The following is a 21685-nucleotide window of genomic DNA, read 5'->3' as shown; positions in this document are numbered from 1 at the left end:
TAACAGACGGACAGTTGTTCGAGTGTGAATAAAGCATGCAATAAACAAATATTTGAATAAGGCTGTAATACTCGAATGAGATGTTGTTACACAGTAATGTACCCTAAACCAGACTGTTTTGGAATATAGACTAAAAGTTTATTTCAGCAATTTGCACTTGAATATGTGGATGGTGGTTTTTAAATAATAAATTTAGTAAATAAACTGAACAATAAATGAACTAGCTGTGAAAAAATGTAAATCCTTAGTGCAAGCATAGCATTTGTAGAAAGTATTCCGCACATTAATTCTCGGTAACCAGCAGCAAAATTACTCTAACACTCACAGTAACATCTACAGTTCGTAATTAAGCCTATCCCAACTAATGCAGAACAAGTTTACCACACAATGTGAAATCATGAAATGCAGCACGTTTACTAATGTCCACAGCTGCTCATAAACAGTTAAGTAACGATAATGTTTATGTCTTCGCAAAAGCAATAGTCACTGACAGCGATATGAAAACCGAGTTTCGACTGACTTGATCCCTGAAATATTCGTAAGCCCTCACGAACACAAAATATTCTAAGCCCCACGAATGTTGTCTTAGGTCCTGCGGTGCTCTGGCGGCCCAAGTACTTTCGCCAAAATTTTGCCCTAAACGGACACTGTGAACAGGCTAATAGCTCTGCTGTTCACTTTTATTTAATGACTCGGTTAAGTGAGCACTACTCTAATCAATGAATTTACTGACAACACGACCACCATTCAGGAAATTCCAGCATTAATTATGTATCAGAACGTAGACCAAACACTCCTGTCCCATTTGCGAATTCACAATAAATTATCAGTATTTTACACTCCTGGAAATTGAAATAAGAACACCGTGAATTCATTGTCCCAGGAAGGGGAAACTTTATTGACACATTCCTGGGGTCAGATACATCACATGATCACACTGACAGAACCACAGGCACATAGACACAGGCAACAGAGCATGCACAATGTCGGCACTAGTACAGTGTATATCCACCTTTCGCAGCAACGCAGGCTGCTATTCTCCCATGGAGACGATCGTAGAGATGCTGGTTGTAGTCCTGTGGAACGGCTTGCCATGCCATTTCCACCTGGCGCCTCAGTTGGACCAGCGTTCGTGCTGGACGTGCAGACCGCGTGAGACGACGCTTCATCCAGTCCCAAACATGCTCAATGGGGGACAGATCCGGAGATCTTGCTGGCCAGGGTAGTTGACTTACACCTTCTAGAGCACGTTGGGTGGCACGGGATACATGCGGACGTGCATTGTCCTGTTGGAACAGCAAGTTCCCTTGCCGGTCTAGGAATGGTAGAACGATGGGTTCGATGACGGTTTGGATGTACCGTGCACTATTCAGTGTCCCCTCGACGATCACCAGTGGTGTACGGCCAGTGTAGGAGATCGCTCCCCACACCATGATGCCGGGTGTTGGCCCTGTGTGCCTCGGTCGCATGCAGTCCTGATTGTGGCGCTCACCTGCACGGCGCCAAACACGCATACGACCATCATTGGCACCAAGGCAGAAGCGACTCTCATCGCTGAAGACGACAGGTCTCCATTCGTCCCTCCATTCACGCCTGTCGCGACACCACTGGAGGCGGGCTGCACGATGTTGGGGCGTGAGCGGAAGACGGCCTAACGGTGTGCGGGACCGTAGACCAGCTTCATGGAGACGGTTGCGAATGGTCCTAGCCGATACCCCAGGAGCAACAGTGTCCCTAATTTGCTGGGAAGTGGCGATGCGGTCCCCTACGGCACTGCGTAGGATCCTACGGTCTTGGCGTGCATCCGTGCGTCGCTGCGGTCCAGTCCCAGGTCGACGGGCACGTGCACCTTCCGCCGACCACTGGCGACAACATCGATGTACTGTGGAGACCTCAAGCCCCACGTGTTGAGCAATTCGGCGGTACGTCCACCCGGCCTCCCGCATGCCCACTATACGCCCTCGCTCAAAGTCCGTCAACTGCACATACGGTTCACGTCCACGCTGTCGCGGCATGCTACCAGTGTTAAAGACAGTGATGGAGCTCCGTATGCCACGGCAAACTGGCTGACACTGACGGCGGCGGTGCACAAATGCTGCGCAGCTAGCGCCATTCGACGGCCAACACCGCGGTTCCTGGTGTGTCCGCTGTGCCGTGCGTGTGATCATTGCTTGTACAGCCCTCTCGCAGCGTCCGGAGCAAGTATGGTGGGTCTGACACACCGGTGTCAATGTGTTCTTTTTTCCATTTCCAGGAGTGTAGTTTCTCAGCTCAGAATACGTTTACGAAATTCTCGCCATATGTGTCGTTGCAGCATAATTCTAGTCACTTGAAGACCTTAAAATAGATGATAAAAGTTGTTTAATGGTTAACTAAACTTAGAAATTAGCTGAATACATAATTGGTTCACAACCAAAGAACTTGCAGTAGAAGAGATTTGTTTCACAGTATCGAAGATGAAAATCTGCTCGCAGCTCTTAAGGTATGCATTTTCGACCCTATGTTTACTGAGGCTTTTTTGCTTATAGTATCGTGAACTTTCAACTGTATGCGTTTACGCCATTAATTATGATTCACCTTACATGTAGTGCTCATGAGGAGGTTGGGTTGGGGTTGATTTGTTGGAAGAGACCAAACAGCGAGATCATCGGTCTCATTGGATTAGGGAAGGATGGGGAAGGAAGTCGGCTGTGCCCTTTCAAAGGAACCATCCCAGCATTTGCCTGAAGCGATTAAGGGAAACCTAAATCAGGATTGCCGGACGCGGGATTGAACCGTCGTCCTCCCGAATGCGAGTCCAGTGTGCTCACCACTGCGCCACCTCGCTCGGTCATGAGGAGGTATTCGTAGTTATGGCACCGTCTGAATATAGCTCAATGTACTTTTCATTATTATTAACGGATCTGTTCAGTAGTAAAAGTTCCTTGTTTCCGTAATCGCTGGCATCTGCAAATTCATTTGACATATCATATGTGTAAACTGTGTAATACCTTCAGCTATTGTAATTTTTATAGCCTACAATAATTATCAATATCATTTTTTTAATATACAGTTTAAGAACATTGTTTTGCTTTACAAAGAAGGCGTCTCACTGCTGCGATTCATAAGCTGCATTTAGTTTTCGTGTAAAATGTCTGCAAGACATTTTGTTTGCTCAGTGAATACTCCGACGGAAAGAAATCGCAAGATCATAAAAGTAAAAAAGTAAAAAAGAAGAGTAATGAATTATCAGCAATACTTTTGTTTAGGTAACATATTTAAATGATAAACATTGCAAAATCATACGCTGATGTAAGCGCGAGATAAACCATTGAAAATGTGAAATGGTGATGCATTAATAACCTATATAACCGCCATAATGTTGAATGCAAGCATGCAAACTTGCATGCATTGTGGTGGACATGTGCCGGATTTCAGTTTGTGGGATGGAGTGCCGTGCCTGTTTCATTTGGTCAGTCAAACCAAGGACTGTTAATGCTGTTTGTGGATGACACTAGAGTTGTCCGATGATGTCCCATATATGTTCGATTGGAGACAGATATGGCGGTCGAGCAGTCCAAGGCTACATGTTGACACTCCGTAGAGCATGTTAGGTTACAACAGCAGTATATGGGTGAGAGTTACCCTGTCAGCCGGCCGGTGTGGCCGTGCGGTTTTAGGAGCTACGGTCGCAGATTCGAATCCTGCCTCGGGCATGGATGTGTGTGATGTCGTTAGGTTAGTTAGGTTTACTTAGTTCAAGATCTAGGCGACTGATGACCTCAGAAGTTAAGTCGCATAGTGCTCAGAGCAATTTGTTATCCTGTCGGAAAACATTCCCCAGAACGTTGTTCATGAATGGCAGCACAGCAAGTCGAATCACCAGATTAACGTACTAATTTGTAGTCAAGGAGCGTAGGATAACCGCGATTGCTTCTGCTGGCACACTGAATCGTACTCCATAATATAACTCCAGGTGTAGATCCATCAGTCTGGTTGTAGGCCTACAACGGGCCTCCTTCTAACCAACACGCGGCCATCAATGACACCAAGTCGGAACCAGACTTCATCTTAAAACATAACAGACCTCCACCCCGTCTTCAATGACCTCTTTCTTGACACCACTGAAGTCGCAAGTGTCGGAGGTTAATTTCAGTGGAATTCACGCTACAGACCGTCTCGTGCGGACCTGTCCTTGAATTAACCGATTTCTAACAGTTCGTTGTGTTACTGTGGTGCCAACTGCTGCTGAAATTCCTGCTAAAGACCCAGTAAGATGCGCCAGAACCATACTCCAAACACGATGGTCTTCTCTCTCCGTAGTGCCACATGGACGTCCGGAAACCAATGTTCTGTCGGCCGCACATTCCTGTGACCACCGCTGCCAGCAATCACGAATAGTGGCTACATTCCTGCCAAGCCTTCCTTCAGTATCGCAAAAGGAACATCCAGCTTCTCGTAGCTTTTTACACGACCTCGTTCAAACTCATTGAGGTACTGACAATGGCTTCTTTGTCACCTTAAAGTCATTCTTGACTAACATCAACTCACCACGTCGAATCTGAAAGGTAAATTCCGCCCATGACTTACAGCGCGTTTTTGAAACCAACCGGATCTGCATCATTGTTGTGGCGCTGCTGCGTCACTCTTATACGATTGGCGGGAAATCTTAATGGACATCATACCTTCTACCAACTTTCGTTTGTGTCACTTAACTCTTTTTGATGTTGTAATTTTCTTCCGTCAGTGTTAATTCCAATTACCTGGGACCATCATCTTCGCACACAGCTTGCAGCTGTGGTGCTGTCCCAATCATGCACTTGGAAAATGATCATAGTTACACTCCAGCCGTTTCGCGTGATATTTTTCCACAGGTCCACTGCACAGTACCGGGTGGTTGTGATTAAACTTTTCCTCTTTAATGCGTTATAACACAGAAACTAATTACCGTACGAGTACCAAACTTGGTAGCTTTATTCTCAAGGACATGAGGAAGAAAAATAACGCAGAAACAGTTCAATTGAAATTCATTCAATGTGCTGCTACGGTATATCGTACCAATACATACCGGTGACATTACTGCTACAAAAGGGGCGCCCATCAGTGTCCAGAAGAGTCTGAAAGCGCAGGATTACATTACGCACAGCAGAACAAAGCATGTCCTTAGGTATGCTGGCTACCTCTCTTGATATGTTGCGCTTCAGATCAGTACATGTGTGGATGTTCCGTTGGTAAATCCTGTGCTGCAGGTAGCCCCACAACCAGAAATCACAGCGAGTGAGACCAGGTGATCGTGCCGGCCAATCATTTGGAAACAATCGGCTTATAATTTGATCGTTTCCAAATGTGTTTCGGAGAAGCGGGTGAACTTCACGAGCGACGTGCGGTGAGGCCCCATCTTGCGTGAAAAGTGTTGATTTCAATGCGTCTTCCTCCTGTAGGGCGGGTATGACATGCTGGCGAAGCACATCACAATAACGCTGGCCAGTCATACTGCACATTTTTGGTCCTGAGCGCCAACCTGTTAAAAAAGAATGGGCCAATGATGAATGTAGCCGTGTAGCCACACTATATGGTGACACGTTCATCATACAGAGGAACTTCATGCACAGTGACTGGAGGTGAAGATCCCCACACTCGGCAATTTTGTGTGTTCACCTCACCAGTCAGAGAAAAATGAGCTTCATCTGTCCATGGGATGCTCCAGCAACAGCCCTTTTCATCTATAACCCTTGCGAGAAAGTGGACAGTGAAGTCAACACGGCGTTGTTCACCCTGTGGTTCAAGCTGCTGTACGATGTGGATCTTGTACAGATGGCATATGAGAATGGTTCGAAGCAATTATTGTAGGTCCACCCAATTGTGGCAAGACTAATGTCATGATGCTGCTAACACATGTAGATGGAGTCCGATTTGAACATGTTTGTGTATTCTCAAAAACAATGCTTCAGCCCATGTATCAGCTATCACAGGAGATATGTCAGGAAGGAGAATTCTTCTTCTTCTTCAGGTCTTCTTTTTCATCTTCACAGGACCAGTCACCGATAACAAAGTCCTCGTGATGAAGATATTTCACCCACCCTGCCACGATACTAACTAAGCTAGGTACTGACAAGTAGTTGGCGTGTATAGAAAGATACACTTGAAGGGACGGTGATAGTCTGTGCACCACTATAGCTCCATCACCTAACCGACTGAGCTGTATTAGCTACGCAGAGAAATCTGCTGTGTATATATATATTACCCATGAAGTGTAACTTGATCATTCACTCTGTCAATAACTGTTGAGGCGATGTTTCCGGATATTGTCTGCTGCTGCTGCACCATTATAGGTATAGCATTGGAAAATAATGATATTAATAGGCGTAACACTTGGACTATAATGAGAAAGGTATGAACAATGGACCTTGCCGTTGGTGTGGAGGCTTGGTGCCTCAACGATAAAGATAGACGTACCGTAGGTGCAACCACAACGGAGGGGTATCTGTTGAGAGGTCAGACAAACGTGTGGTTCCTGAAGAGGGGCAGCAGCCTTTTCAGTAGTTTCATGGGCAACAGTCTGGACGATTGACTGATCTGGCCTTGTAACACTAACCAAAACGGCCTTGCTGTTGTGGTACTGTGAACGGCTGAAAGCAAGGGGAAACTAAACCGTAATTCTTCCCCAAGGCATGCAGCCTTACTGTATGATTAAATGATGATGGTGTCCTCTTGGGTAAAATATTCCGGAGGTAAAATAGTCCCCGATTCGGATCTCCGGGCGGGGACTACTCAAGAGGACGTCGTTATCAGGAGAAAGAAAACTGGCCTTCTACGGATCGGCGCGTGGAATGTCAGATCCCCTAATCGGGCAGATAGGTTAGAAAATTTGAAAAGGGAAATGGATAGGTTAAAGTTAGATATAGTGGGAATTAGTGAAGTTCGGTGGCACGAGGAACAAGACTTTTGGTCAGATGAATACAAGGTTGTGTTGTTGTTGTGGTCTTCAGTCCTGAGACTAGTTTGATGCAGCTCTCCATCCTACTCTATCCTGTGCAAGCTGTTTCATTTCCCAGTACCTACTGCAACCGACATCCTTCTGAATCTGCTTAGTGTATTCATCTCTTGGTCTCCCTGTACGATTTTTACCCTCCACGCTGCCCTCCAATACTAAATTGGTGATCCCTTGATGCCTCAGAACATGTCCTACCAACCGATCCCTTCTTCTGGTCAAGTTGCGCCACAAACTTCTCTTCTCCCCAATCCTATTCAATACTTCCTCATTAGTTATGTGATCTACCCATCTAATCTTCAGCATTCTTCTGTAGCACCACATTTCGAAAGCTTCTATTCTCTTCTTGTCCAAACTATTTATCGTCCATGTTTCACTTCCATACATGGCTACACTCCATACAAATACTTTCAGAAATGACTTCCTGATACTTAAATCAATACTGGATGTTAACAAATTTCTCTTCTTCAGAAACGCTTTCCTTGCCATTGCCAGTCTACATTTTATATCCTCTCTACTTCGACCATCATCAGTTATTTTGCTCCCCAAATAGCAAAACTCCTTTACTACTTTAAGTGCCTCATTTCCTAATCTAATTCCCTCAGCATCACCCGACTTAATTCGACTACATTCCATTATCCTTGTTTTGCTTTTGTTGATGTTCATCTTATATCCTCCTTTCAAGACACTGTCCATTCCATTCAACTGCTCTTCCAAGTCCTTTGCTGTCTCTGACAGAATTACAATGTCATCGGCGAACCTCAAAGTTTTTATTTCTTCTCCATGAATTTTAATACCTACTCCGAATTTTTCTTTTGTTTCCTTCACTGCTTGCTCAATATACAGATTGAACAACATCGGGGAGAGGCTACAACCCTGTCTTACTCCCTTCCAAACCACTGCTTCCCTTTCATGTCCCTCGACTCTTATAACTGCCATCTGGTTTCTGTACAAATTGTAAATAGCTTTTCGCTCCCTGTATTTTACCCCTGCCACCTTCAGAATTTGAAAGAGAGTATTCCAGTCAACATTGTCAAAAGCTTTCTCTAAGTCTACAAATGCTAGAAACGTAGGTTTGCCTTTCCTTAATCTTTCTTCTAAGATAAGTCGTAAGGTCAGTATTGCCTCACGTGTTCCAGTGTTTCTACGGAATCCAAACTGATCTTCCCCGAGGTTGGCTTCTACTAGTTTTTCCATTCGTCTGTAAAGCATTCGTGTTAGTATTTTGCAGCTGTGACTTATTAAGCTGATAGTTCGGTAATTTTCACATCTGTCTACACCTGCTTTCTTTGGGATTGGAATTATTATATTCTTCTTGAAGTCTGAGGATATTTCGCCTGTCTCATACATCTTCCTCACCAGATGGTAGAGTTTTGTCAGGTCTGGCTCTCCCACGGCCATCAGTAGTTCCAATGGAATATTGTCTACTCCGGGGGCTTTGTTTCGACTCAGGTCTTTCAGTGCTCTGTCAAACTCTTCACGCAGTATCATATCTCCCATTTCATCTTCATCTACATCCTCTTCCATTTCCATAATATTGTCCTCAAATACATCGCCCTTGTATGAGACCCTCTATATACTCCTTCCACCTTTCTGCTTTCCCTTCTTTGCTTAGAACTGGGTTTCCATCTGAGCTCTTGATATTCATACAAGTCGTTCTCTTATCTCCAAAGGTCTCTTTAATTTTCCTGTAGGCGGTATCTATCTTATCCCTAGTGAGATAGGCCTCTACATCCTTACCTTTGTCCTCTAGCCATCCCTTCTTAGCCATTTTGCACTTCCTGTCGATCTCATTTTTGAGACGTTTGTATTCCTTTTTGCCTGTTTCACTTACTGCATTTTTATGTTTTCTCCTTTCATCAATTAAATTCAATATTTCTTCTGTTACCCAAGGATTTCTACTAGCCCTTGATCTTCTGCTGCCTTCACTACTTCATCCCTCAAAGCTACCCATTCTTCTTCTACTGTATTTATTTCCCCCATTCCTGTCAATTGCTCCCTTATGCTCTCCCTGAATCTCTGTACAACCTCTGGTTCTTTTAGTTTATGCAGGTCCCATCTCCTTAAATTCCCACCTTTTTGCAGTTTCTTCAGTTTTAATCTACAGGTCATAACCAATAGATTTTGGTCAGAGTCCACATCTGCCCCTGGAAATGTCTTACAATTTAAAACCTGGTTCCTAAATCTCTGTCTTACCATTATATAATCTATCTGATACCTTTTAGTATCTCCAGGGTTCTTCCATGTATACAACCTTCTTTCATGATTCTTAAACCAAGTGTTAGTTATGATTATGTTGTGCTCTGTGCAAAATTCTACCAGGCGGCTTCCTCTTTCATTTCTGTCCCCCAATCCATATTCACCTACTATGTTTCCTTCTCTCCCTTTTCCTACACTCGAATTCCAGTCACCCATGACTATTAAATTTTCGTCTCCCTTCACAATCTGAATAATTTCTTTTATTTCATCATACATTTCTTCAATTTCTTCGTCATCTGCAGAGCTAGTTGGCATATAAACTTGTACTACTGTAGTAGGTGTGGGCTTCGTATCTATCTTGGCCACAATAATGCGTTCACTATGCTGTTTGTAGTAGCTTACCCGCATTCCTATTTTCCTATTCATTATTAAAGCTACTCCTGCATTACCCCTATTTGATTTTGTGTTTATAACCCTGTAGTCACCTGACCAAAAGTCTTGTTCCTCCTGCCACCGAACTTCACTAATTCCCACTATATCTAACTTCAACCTATCCATTTCCCTTTTTAAATTTTCTAACCTACCTGCCCGATTAAGGGATCTGACATTCCACGCTCCGATCCGTAGAACGCCAGTTTTCTTTCTCCTGATAACGACATCCTCTTGAGTAGTCCCCGCCCGGAGGTCCGAATGGGGGACTATTTTACCTCCGGAATATTTTACCCAAGAGGACGCCATCATCATGTAATCATACAGTAAAGCTGCATGCCCTCGGGAAAAATTACGGCTGTAGTTTCCCCTTGCTTTCAGCCGTTCGCAGTACCGGCACGGCAATGCCGTTTTGGTTATTGTTACAAGGCCAGATCAGTCAATCATCCAGACTGTTGCCCTTGCAACTACTGAAAAGGCTGCTGCCCCTCTTCAGGAACCACACGTTTGTCTGGCCTCTCAACAGATACCCCTCCGTTGTGGTTGCACCTACGGTACGGCTATCTGTATCGCTGAGGCACGCAAGCCTCCCCACCAACGGCAAGGTCTATGGTTCATGGGGGGGGGGGGAAATACAAGGTTATAAATACAAAATTGAATAGGGGTAATGCAGGAGTAGGTTTAATGATGAATAAAAAAAAATAGGAGTGTGGGTAAGCTACTACAAACAGCATAGTGAACGCATTATTGTGGCCAAGACAGATACAAAGCCCACGCCTACTACAGTAGTACAAGTTTATATGCCAACTAGCTTTGCAGATGATGAAGAAATTGATGAAATGTATGATGAGATAAAAGAAATTATTCAGGTAGTGAAGGGAGACGAAAATTTAATAGTCATGGATGACTGGAATTCGACAGTAGGAAAAGGAAGAGAAGGAAACGTAGTAGATGAATATGGACTGGGGCTAAGAAATGAAAGAGGAAGCCGCCTGGTAGAATTTTGAACAGAGCATAACTTGATTGAAACTTTCACTCTACAGCGGAGTGTGCGCTGATATGAAACTTCCTGGCAGATTAAAACTGTGTGCCGGGCCGAGACTCGATCTCGGGAACTTTGCTTTTCGCGGGCAAGTGCTCTACTGACTGAGCTACCCAAGTACGACTCACACCCCGTCCTCGCAGCATTAATTCCGCCAGTAGGCTCCTATCTTCCAAACTTCAGAGAAGCTCTCCTGCGAACCTGCAGAACTAGCACTCCTGAAAGAAAGAGTACTGCGGAGACATGGCTTAGCCACAGCCTAGGGGATGTTTCTAGAATGAAATTTTCACTCTACAGCGGAGTGTGCGCTGATATGAAACTTCCTGGCAGATTAAAACTGTGTGCCAGACCGAGACTCGAACTCGGGACCTTTGCATTTCGCAAGCAAGTGCTCTACCGACTGAGCTACCCAAGCACGACTCACGCCCCGTCCTCACAGCTTTACTGGCGGAATTAAAGCTGTGAGGACGGGGCGTGAGTCGTGCTTGGATAGCTCAGTCAGTAGAGCACTTGCCTACGAAAGGCAAAGGTACCGAGTTCGAGTCTCGGTCCGGCACACAGTTTCAATCTGCCAGGAAGTTTCAGAGTATAACTTAACCATAGCTAACACTTGGTTCAAGAATCATGAAAGAAGGTTGTATACATGGAAGAACCCTGGAGATACCAAAAGGTTTCAAATAGATTATGTAATGGTACGACAGAGATTTAGGAACCAGATTTTAAATTGTAAGACATTTCCAGGGGCAGATGTGGACTCTGACCACAATCTATTGGCTATGAACTGTAGATTAAATCTGAAGAAACTGCAAAAAGGTGGGGATTTAGGGAGATGGGACCTGGATAAACTGACTAAACCAGTGGTTGTACAGAGTTTCAGGGAGAGCATAAGGGAGCAATTGACAGGAATGGGGGAAATAAATACAGTAGAAGAGGAAGGGGTAGCTTTGAGAGATGAAGTAGTGAAGGCAGCAGAGGATCAAGTAGGTAAAAAGACGAGGGCTAGTAGATATCCTTGGGTAACAGAAGAGATACTGAATTTAATTGACGAAAGGAGAAAATACAAGAATGCAGTAAGTGAAGCAGGCAAAAAGGAATACAAACGTCTCAAAAATGAGATCGACAGGAAGTGCAAAATGGCTAAGCAGGGATGGCTAGAGGACAAATGTAAGGATGTAGAGTCTTATCTTACGAGGGGCAAAATAGATACTGCCTACAGGAAAATTAAAGAGATCTTTGGAGAAAAGAGAACCACTTGTATGAATATCAAGAGCTCAGATGGAAACCCAGTTCTAAGCAAAGAAGGGAAAGCAGAAAGGTGGAAGGTAGCCCAAGTGCACTTTTCTCCCCACCAAAATTTGAACTTCCTACCATTTTCTTTAGGAGGGGGATGGGAGGGGAGGGGGAGGGGAAGAGATAGGTTAGTGGAGGTAGCTCAGTTCACCTATTTCCCTGCCAAAATTTGAACTTACTGCCATGACGGGACTGCGATGTTGCCATATCTATTGGAGGCATTTTGGATCAACCATGTTGAATAAATTTGGCAACAATGCAATGTGGGTTGGTGTGAACTTTGTCCTACTACTCACGGCATCTGTTGGCCATAGTTGGAAGTGCCTGCTGACGATGTGATGCAGGGAAATCATGCCCGCCATGCTCTGTACATTATTGCTACTAAGTACTTGTACAGTAATCACGTTCTGCATTGTAATGTAAAGTTTAATTATAATCACCCGGTATATCATCCGACTCATAACAACAACATATGGGCATCCATACCATTAACGATCACCTCTGCATTGTGTAAAATGGAAGTGACGATTCTTCATTTGTAGCCAATTCAGTGCATGTAACAGAGAACAGACTTCAGCAAAGACTGAAGAAACACCACCTGATTCTCAAAGCTTGGGGGAGAGTTTATCCGGACAGGTGAATTGTGGCAGGGGTTGGGGGCGGGGGTTGGGGGGAAGGGTGGGAGAATGAATACGCGAAATACCAGGTGAGGTGATGCATTCTGCTTGCTAACCCAACAGAGATGTCAGGCGCTCGATGTACTCTCGTGTGTGGGTTGTTAATATTATATGAAATGTGTTCCCGATACTCATCTTTCACTTCAGCCTGACGAGTGCAGATGTACTATTATGTACGTTTGTAAGATATGTAAACTCTGGCTAGTTGTTTGGATTTTGCGTGAGAAATAACTGATAGAAAAATATTAGCATGTTGTATCATACTCTCTTGCGTGCCTCCTGGCATGACGATGATACTTTAGCCATTTTATTTATTAAATTTATAATACAATCTTAAAAGAAATGAAATTTTTATTCAATATCCCTTGTCATAACGATGACTTCTGAATACTTTTGTAGCTTTTGTGATGGTGAGTGATGATTTAAGCTGGATGGTACTACTTCAGTGGTACCATAGAACGACGGCCATTACAGCCTCGTTGAATGCATATCACATGGTCAGAAAGAGAACCCACATATATTCTAAATGTATTACGAGAATTATAGCGTTGCAAATCCCATACAGGCATTAAAATATCAATTCACTGTCACGCATTAGCATCCATTGTAGACTACATGTTCTTCAATTGCGAAAGCTATGAAACCTCTTATCACTCCTACATTCGCTGCTTGTTTACTCCTTCTTTCCCAAGTGCGGTCCGTGGAGACCTATTTGGTCGTAACTGCATTCTATGTCCCTCCTATCCCAACTGAGATCATTTTCGACTCCGTAGAGTCCTATTTGGTTCTAACTGGATTCAATGTTCCTGAATTGGGTGGGAACTATCAATCGTGACCTTCTATTATCGAAATGGAAAAAGTAATAAACGGAAATTCTCTAATTCTGTCGCTCGAGAGTGTACTACTCCTACCCCAACTGAGATCATTTTCGACTCCGTAGAGTCCTCTTCGTTTCTAACTGCATTCAACGTTCCTGAGTTGGGTCGGCGATAATAAACGGAATTTCTCTAATTCTGTCACTCATGAGTGTACGATTCCTACCCCAACTGGGATCATTTTCGACTCAGTAGAGTCCTCTTCAGTTCTAACTTCATTCAATGTTCCTGAGTTGGGGCGGCGATAATAAACGGAATTTCTCTAATTCTGTCGCTCATGAGTGGTTGTATACATGGAAGAACCCTGGAGATACTAAAAGGTATCAGATAGATTATATAATGGTAAGACAGAGATTTAGGAACCAGGTTTTAAATTGTAAGACGTTTCCAGGCAGATGTGGACTCTGACCACAATCTATTGGTTATGACCTGTAGATTAAAACTGAAGAAACTGCAAAAAGGTGGGAATTTAGGGAGATGGGACCTGGATAAACTAAAAGAACCAGAGGTTGTACAGAGATTCAGGGAGAGCATGAGGGAGCAATTGACAGGAATGGGGGAAATAAATACAGTAGAAGAAGAATGGGTAGCTTTGAGGGATGACGTAGTGAAGGCAGCAGAGGATCAAGTAGGTAAAAAGACGAGGGCTAGTAGAAATCCTTGGGTAACAGAAGAAATATTGAATTTAATTGATGAAAGGAGAAAATATAAAAATGCAGTAAGTGAAACAGGCAAAAAGGAATACAAACGTCTCAAAAATGAGATCGACAGGAAGTGCAAAATGGCTAAGCAGGGATGGCTAGAGGACAAATGTAAGGATGTAGAGGCCTATCTCACTAGGGGTAAGATAGATACCGCCTACAGGAAAATTAAAGAGACCTTTGGAGATAAGAGAACGTATGAATATCAAGAGCTCAGATGGAAACCCAGTTCTAAGCAAAGAAGGGAAAGCAGAAAGGTGGAAGGAGTATATAGAGAGTCTATACAAGGGCGATGTACTTGAGGACAATATTATGGAAATGGAAGAGGATTTAGATGAAGATGAAATGGGAGATAAGATACTGCGTGAAGAGTTTGACAGAGCACTGAAAGACCTGAGTCGAAACAAAGCCCCCGGAGTAGACAATATTCCATGGGAACTACTGATGGCCATGGGAGAGCCAGTCCTGACAAAACTCTACCATCTGGTGAGGAAGATGTATGAGACAGAAGAAATACCCTCAGACTTCAAGAAGAATATAATAATTCCAATCCCAAAGAAAGCAGGTGTTGACAGATGTGAAAATTACCGAACTATCAGCTTAATAAGTCACAGCTGCAAAATACTAACACGAATGCTTTACAGACGAATGGAAAAACTAGTAGAAGCCAACCTCGGGGAAGATCAGTTTGGATTCCGTAGAAACACTGGAACACGTGAGGCAATACTGACCTTACGACTTATCTTAGAAGAAAGATTAAGGAAAGGCAAACCTACGTTTCTAGCATTTGTAGACTTAGAGAAAGCTTTTGACAATGTTGACTGGAATAATCTCTTTCAAATTCTGAAGGTGGCAGGGGTAAAATACAGGGAGCGAAAAGCTATTTACAATTTGTACAGAAACCAGATGGCAGTTATAAGAGTCGAGGGACATGAAAGGGAAGCATTGGTTTGGAAGGGAGTAAGACAGGGTTGTAGCCTCTCCCCGATGTTGTTCAATCTGTATATTGAGCAAGCAGTAAAGGAAACAAAAGAAAAATTCGGAGTAGGTATTAAAATTCATGGAGAAGAAATAAAAACTTTGAGGTTCGCTGATGACATTGTAATTCTGTCAGAGACAGCAAAGGACTTGGAAGAGCAGTTGAATGGAATGGACAGTGTCTTGAAAGGAGGATATAAGATGAACATCAACAAAAGCAAAACAAGGATAATGGAATGTAGTCGAATTAAGTCGGGTGATGCTGAGGGAATTAGATTAGGAAATGAGGCACTTAAAGTAGTAAAGGAGTTTTGCTATTTGGGGAGCAAAATAACTGATGATGGTCGAAGTAGAGAGGATATAAAATGTAGGCTGGCAATGGCAAGGAAAGCGTTTCTGAAGAAGAGAAATTTGTTAACATCCAGTATTGATTTAAGTGTCAGGAAGTCATTTCTGAAAGTATTTGTATGGAGTGTAGCCATGTATGGAAGTGAAACATGGACGATAAATAGTTTGGACAAGAAGAGAATAGAAGCTTTCGAAATGTGGTGCTACAGAAGAATGCTGAAGATTAGATGGGTAGATCACACAACTAATGAGGAAGTATTGAATAGGATTGGGGAGCAGAGAAGTTTGTGGCGCAACTTGACCAGAAGAAGGGATCGGTTGGTAGGACATGTACTGAGGCATCAAGGGATCACCAATTTAGTATTGGAGGGCAGCGTGGAGGGTATAAATCGTAGAGGGAGACCAAGAGATGAATACACTAAGCAGATTCAGAAGAATGTAGGTTGCAGTAGGTACTGGGAGATGAAAAAGCTTGCACAGGATAGAGTAGCATGGAGAGCTGCATCAAACCAGTCTCAGGACTGAAGACCACAACAACAACAACAATGAGTGTACTACTCGTACCCCAACTGAGATCATTTTCGACTCCATAGAGTCCTCTTTGGTTCTAACTGCATTCAATGTTCCTGAGTTCGGTCGGCGATACCAGTCGTGACCTTCATCATCGAAATGGAAAAAGTAATAAAAGGAATTTCTCTAATTCTGTCGCTCGTGAGTGTACTACTCCTACCCCAACTGAGATCATTTTCGAGACTGTAGAGTCCTCTTTGTTTCTAACTGCATTCAATGTTGCTGAGTTGGGTCGGCGATATCGGCCGTGACCTTCGTCATCGAAATGGAAAAAAGTAATAAACGGAATTTCTCTAATTCTGTCGCTGATAACTGAATATACTGAAATGCTTAGTTTTTGACTTCATGGAAGCATTTTTTCATTAAACAGCTTCGTGAGAGCTGTTAATCTTCCGGTTGCTCTTTATTTATCAGCAAATCATAACACCTCTTTGCGAACTAAAGTTCCATTGTTTGCGTTCACTGTTTCTACTAGAGCAAGCATTTCTTTCTTCCATAATGTTTCATTTTCTCCTCAGTCTGTGCGCGTTTGTTTCTTTGTACCACTCTTTTAAGTCTTTATTAAGCACCTAGAAATAAGCACCTAGGAACCTGACGTATCCTGCGATTTACTCCAGCCTTTATCACATTTTAGTGATCGAATTGAAAGTTATCCGAGGATTTTCACGTCTATCCTTCATGTACATTTTTCATTATAATGGTCCTTCACAATTCTCAACACTTTTCCTTAGTCCACTTGTCTCTGTCCGTCATAAATTTGAACCCTCCTTTGTTAGTATCGATTTTACTTGCGTACTTACCACTTTCATTTTTTTACTACATCTAACACTTCTTTATAAATAGTTTGTATTCCACATTGTACCTATCTGATACGTATATCCCCAATTAATCGTTACTGGTTTTTTAGCTGAAATTAGTAGAAAGTATTTTCAAAGTAATGTTTCTAATTAGTGACAGTTTATGGAAAACGACATTTGCACCAAGAGGTAATACAATGGTTGTTAAGTAGCAGGGTGAGTCCATTGAGTAATGGTATAGACATCCTGTTGTACGCCCATATAAACACACCACCCTATTTTGTAGGGTCTACTATGTACACATATTTCCTTGCCACTATATCCCTGACTTCTATCCTACAACGCTCCTCGTTTCACTGAGATTGTCAAAACAGATCGTAATTTCACAGTTGGCAAGAAATTACATTTCGCTAATGAGTCTTACTTCAAAGCTGAACCACAGGATACGCTATTTTGGTGAGCGTCATCTACCAATGGTGAGCGCTAAATAGTCCTTTCGGCAAATACATGTTATTTCAATAAACTTCTATGGTAGTATCCCAATTCGGCGGTGCTAGTCTACATGTTACAGTGGATGCATGCATATCTCTACAAAAGCTGTCTCTTTATCCGAGACCATAATCGCTAGTGTTTGTTTCGTTTAAGAATTGCTGTAGGAGTTCGTTAGTCGCAAATTGCAGCGTACTGTACACCAGGCAATATTCTACAGTAGTTCGAATCAGTGGCGAGATAAATAAACGCTATTTGTAGGGTAAGGTAGCTACACAAGAATCTCATATTGTGACGTAATTTTATTTCTCTATGGCCGGCCAGTGTGGCCGGACGGTTCTAGGCGCTTCAGTCTGGAACCGCGCGACCGCCACTGTCGCAGGTTAGAATCCTGCCTCGGGCATGGATGTATGTGATGTCCTCAGCTTTGTTAGGTTTAAGTAGTTCTAAGTTATAGGAACTGATGACCTCAGATGTTAAGTCCCATAGTGCTCAGAGCCATTTGAACCATTTTATTTCTCTATGGAATTAAGTTTTTGGAGTGTTTTGTCTTTATAAGAGGGGACAAAGTACGTTGTGTCGTTCGAGATCAGTTTTAGGGATGGTTTCCTCATTGATGTATTGCTGAACTGTTGACAAAAGAATCGCTACATATTATATTGATAAGATACTAACTTATCTAATCGGATGTAAAATAACAATTTCTGAAAAGGAAAGCATATACAGAAGTCACAATTGTGTTTGTCGTGAGATCGCAGTATCGTAGAGTTTCCTAAATGCTTTCATATTCGCTATCGACTGCACTATTTATTACAATATCCAGTACAGTAATTTTGGCCTTAGGCCTTTTTCTGGTGGTTACAGCTACAGTCAATACAGGGTGATTCACGAAGATATGCAAATATTTTAATATATTATTCTGCAAGTAAAACTAAAGAAAAAGTTCATATAAACATAGGTCCGCAAATGTTTGATTACGGAGTTACGGCTAGTAATAGATTTTGCCTGAAATTTAGGAACTTCTATAATATGAAGCCATCGCAAAACTGTACAAGGTTAAGGCAAAGCAAGATTTCCATTTATTTTGTTGTTACTGATCTGGTGAATCTAATAAAACATATTCGATACATGTATCCGCAGCAGTTTTCCAGAACATCCAGAGAAGCAAAGACGTAATCCCGTAAAGTTTTTAATTTATTAACTACTTGGCCCAAGGCAATGCATTGAACTGGGTGGAGGTATTTTTGAACATTTAATGTGAAGGTATTGCGAAATTGTATGTACACTGTACAACTCCTTAACACTGAGCTTAGTTTTTTCCGGTTTAACATGAATTCACGTGTGCTATGGTATTAACAAAAGCAGACACATTCATACAGTTTCAGTTTATGGTATTAACGTCATGTTTCCAAAATTTAATTTTCTACAAATTCTGGAGGAAACTTTGTGCAGTTGGTTGGAATTTAAAAAAACGAATTGGGCCAAGTAATTAATAAATTAAAAATTCTACGAAACTAGGTCTTTGCTTCTCTGGATGCTCTGGAAAACTACTGCAGATACATGTCTGGGTCATGTTTTATTAGATTCACCAGATCAATAGCAACAAACTAAATGGATATCATGCTTTACTTTAACATCGTACAGATTTGTGATGGCTTTATATTACGGAGGTTGCTAAATTTCAGGCAAAATCTTTTATTAGCCGTAACTCCGTAACTAAACATTTGCGGACTTGTGCTTATTTCAACTTTTTTCTTCCGTTTTACTTGTAGAATAACATATTAAAATATGTGCATATCTTCGTGAATCACCAGTATATACACTGAGGTTAGACGTACCACTGACAAAAATACATACGTATAGTTTCACAGAGCAGCCATTAATTCTGAATTAAACCAAATTCAAAATTACTCTTGTGCTGTAAACACAACAGTAGTCAACATTAATAACAAGAACAAAAATTACCTGAACCTCTGGCTCCTGTCTCTCTTACACTCATACGCCATCTGTAAGAAGTATAAAATCATCACGTTACGAGAACATATCACAGAAGATACAAATAAAAGCAGAAATCTTAACTAATGTTGCCGGTACGTGACAGTCGGGATAACAGCTCATGAAACTAAATTCATTCCTACCGTATAAGTCAGTAACAAATACTGCACTGGTGAAAACAGGCGTAATCAACCTCAAAATATTTACTTAATTTCTACGAAGTAAATTTAAGACGTTCTGATACAAAACCTTTGGCAACGTAGACAAGTATACTTTAAGTACCAAGCTTAAGTTAATTGGAAAACGAAGACAATAATACTTTTTAAGAGAAGTAAAAACAAACATTAAAACATTCATTAAAACTATATGTTACTTCAAGGATGGGAAGTAAAATCGACGGCTCTTGGAGGTTTTATGCCATGAGGCCACACAGACAAGAATTAACTGGTGAAATTGTAAACGATGTTTTTCAGAAAATCATTAAGTGGTTCTCTGCAAATAGGCTCTCATTAAACTTTGACAAAACACAGTATATACAGTTCCACACAGTAAATGGAATGACACCATTAATAAATATAGAAATCGGTAGCCAAGGCATAATATTCAAAACTTCTAGGTGTATGCATTGATGAGGGGTTGAACTGAAAAAAACACACTAAGGATCTGCTGAAACGTTTTTTAGCCTACCACGTCTATTTTCGTTCTCTGATTTCGTATGGCATCATATTCTGAGCTAATTCATCATTGAGTAAAAGAGTATTCATTGCACAAAAGCGTGTAATCAGAATAATTGCTGGAACTCATCGAAGATCATCCTGCAGACACTTATTTAAAGAGCTAGAGATCTTCACTGTAGCTTCAAAATATATATATACACTTATGAAATTTGTTATTAATAGTCCAAACGAATTCAAAAGTAATAGCAGTTTACATGGCTACAATACTAGGAGAAAGGATAATCTTTACTACTCAAGGTTAAATCTAACTTTGGCTCAGAAGGGGGTAAATTATGCTGTCACAAAAGTCTTTCGTCACTTACCTAATAGCATCAAAAGTCTGACAGGTAGCCATATAGCATTTAAAAGGAAATTAAAAGAATTTGTTAACAGCAACTCCTTCTGCTCATTAGATGAATTTTTGGATATAGTAAGTGGGTAATTTCCCCAACGCCCACAAAAAAAAATTAAATATATTGAGTGTAATGTAATATTTTGTGTAATGTAATATTTTGTATAGACACCTTTTATTAACCTGACATGTTCCACATCATTACAAAGTGTCGTATTCAAGATCTATGGAACAATTACTAATCTAATCTAAAAGCACCCCAAATGCAAAGATATACTTATGTATCAGGTGTAAAAGCTCAACCATTATGCTAATTAACGTTAAAAAGTCCGCCTCGACAGCTGATTGGTCAGCGAGACAGAATGCCTTGCAAAGGCGGCCGGGTTCGATTCCCGGCTGGGTCCGAGATTTTCTCCGCTCTGGGACCGGGTATTGTGTTGTCTTCATCATCTCATCCCCGTCGACGCGCAAGTCGCCGAAGTGGAGTCAACGAAAAAGACTTGCACCAGGCGACCGGCCTACCCGGTTTTTCAATGTGAAAAACTTCGTCCATATATTTCAATATAAGTAAAACATGACCTAATGTCGAAATTATAATAATGTTCGAGTGTATTGTAATAAATAGTGTTGTAGATAGTGAATGTGAAACCATTTTTAAAAACATGTAGAGGCAAAGCATCTTTTTTTACTGAAATTATGCGCTTTATCGCTCCAGGAAGAGGTATTCTATATCCTATTGCATATCAGTCCTCTCGAATGCCGTCTGATCTGACGCGACGTTAAACACTAATCTGTCTTTCTTCGTTTCTTTTGTAGTCTTGCTATTTTGGATTCATCGCTGTCTGCAAGCTTACAATACGAACATTGATGTCTCCACAAAACCAGTACGTTGCCATGTTAATTTAGGTTCATTTGTCCCTACAACTTCTTTTTAAGTGAAAAAAAGAGAGAATATTTCAAATTTACTGAAACATTTTACGAATAGCTAAAATAAAGTAGAAAAAATGGCAATAAAAATGTAGCACAATCTGTGTCAAACGTTTTGTTATACTTTTTACCAGCCGAATGAATTTTTGCTCGCAATTCATTGTCCTTCACACTTCCTGTGCTGTGAACCAATATTCGATATTGAATAACACGTCATTAAAACGCTGTCGATCAAGTTCTGTAATAACGTGTTTCACAATGTAGGAGTTGTTGAATGTCAAGCGAATATACATTCTATTTTCTCCTCTTTATTTCCTCTGCGGTTAGTAT

Source organism: Schistocerca serialis, chromosome 1 (genome assembly GCF_023864345.2).
Source record: "Schistocerca serialis cubense isolate TAMUIC-IGC-003099 chromosome 1, iqSchSeri2.2, whole genome shotgun sequence".
In the NCBI taxonomy this organism is placed as follows: domain Eukaryota; kingdom Metazoa; phylum Arthropoda; class Insecta; order Orthoptera; family Acrididae; genus Schistocerca; species Schistocerca serialis.
The sequence above is the reverse complement of the archived record's forward strand: the minus strand, read 5'-3'. Positions refer to the sequence as shown.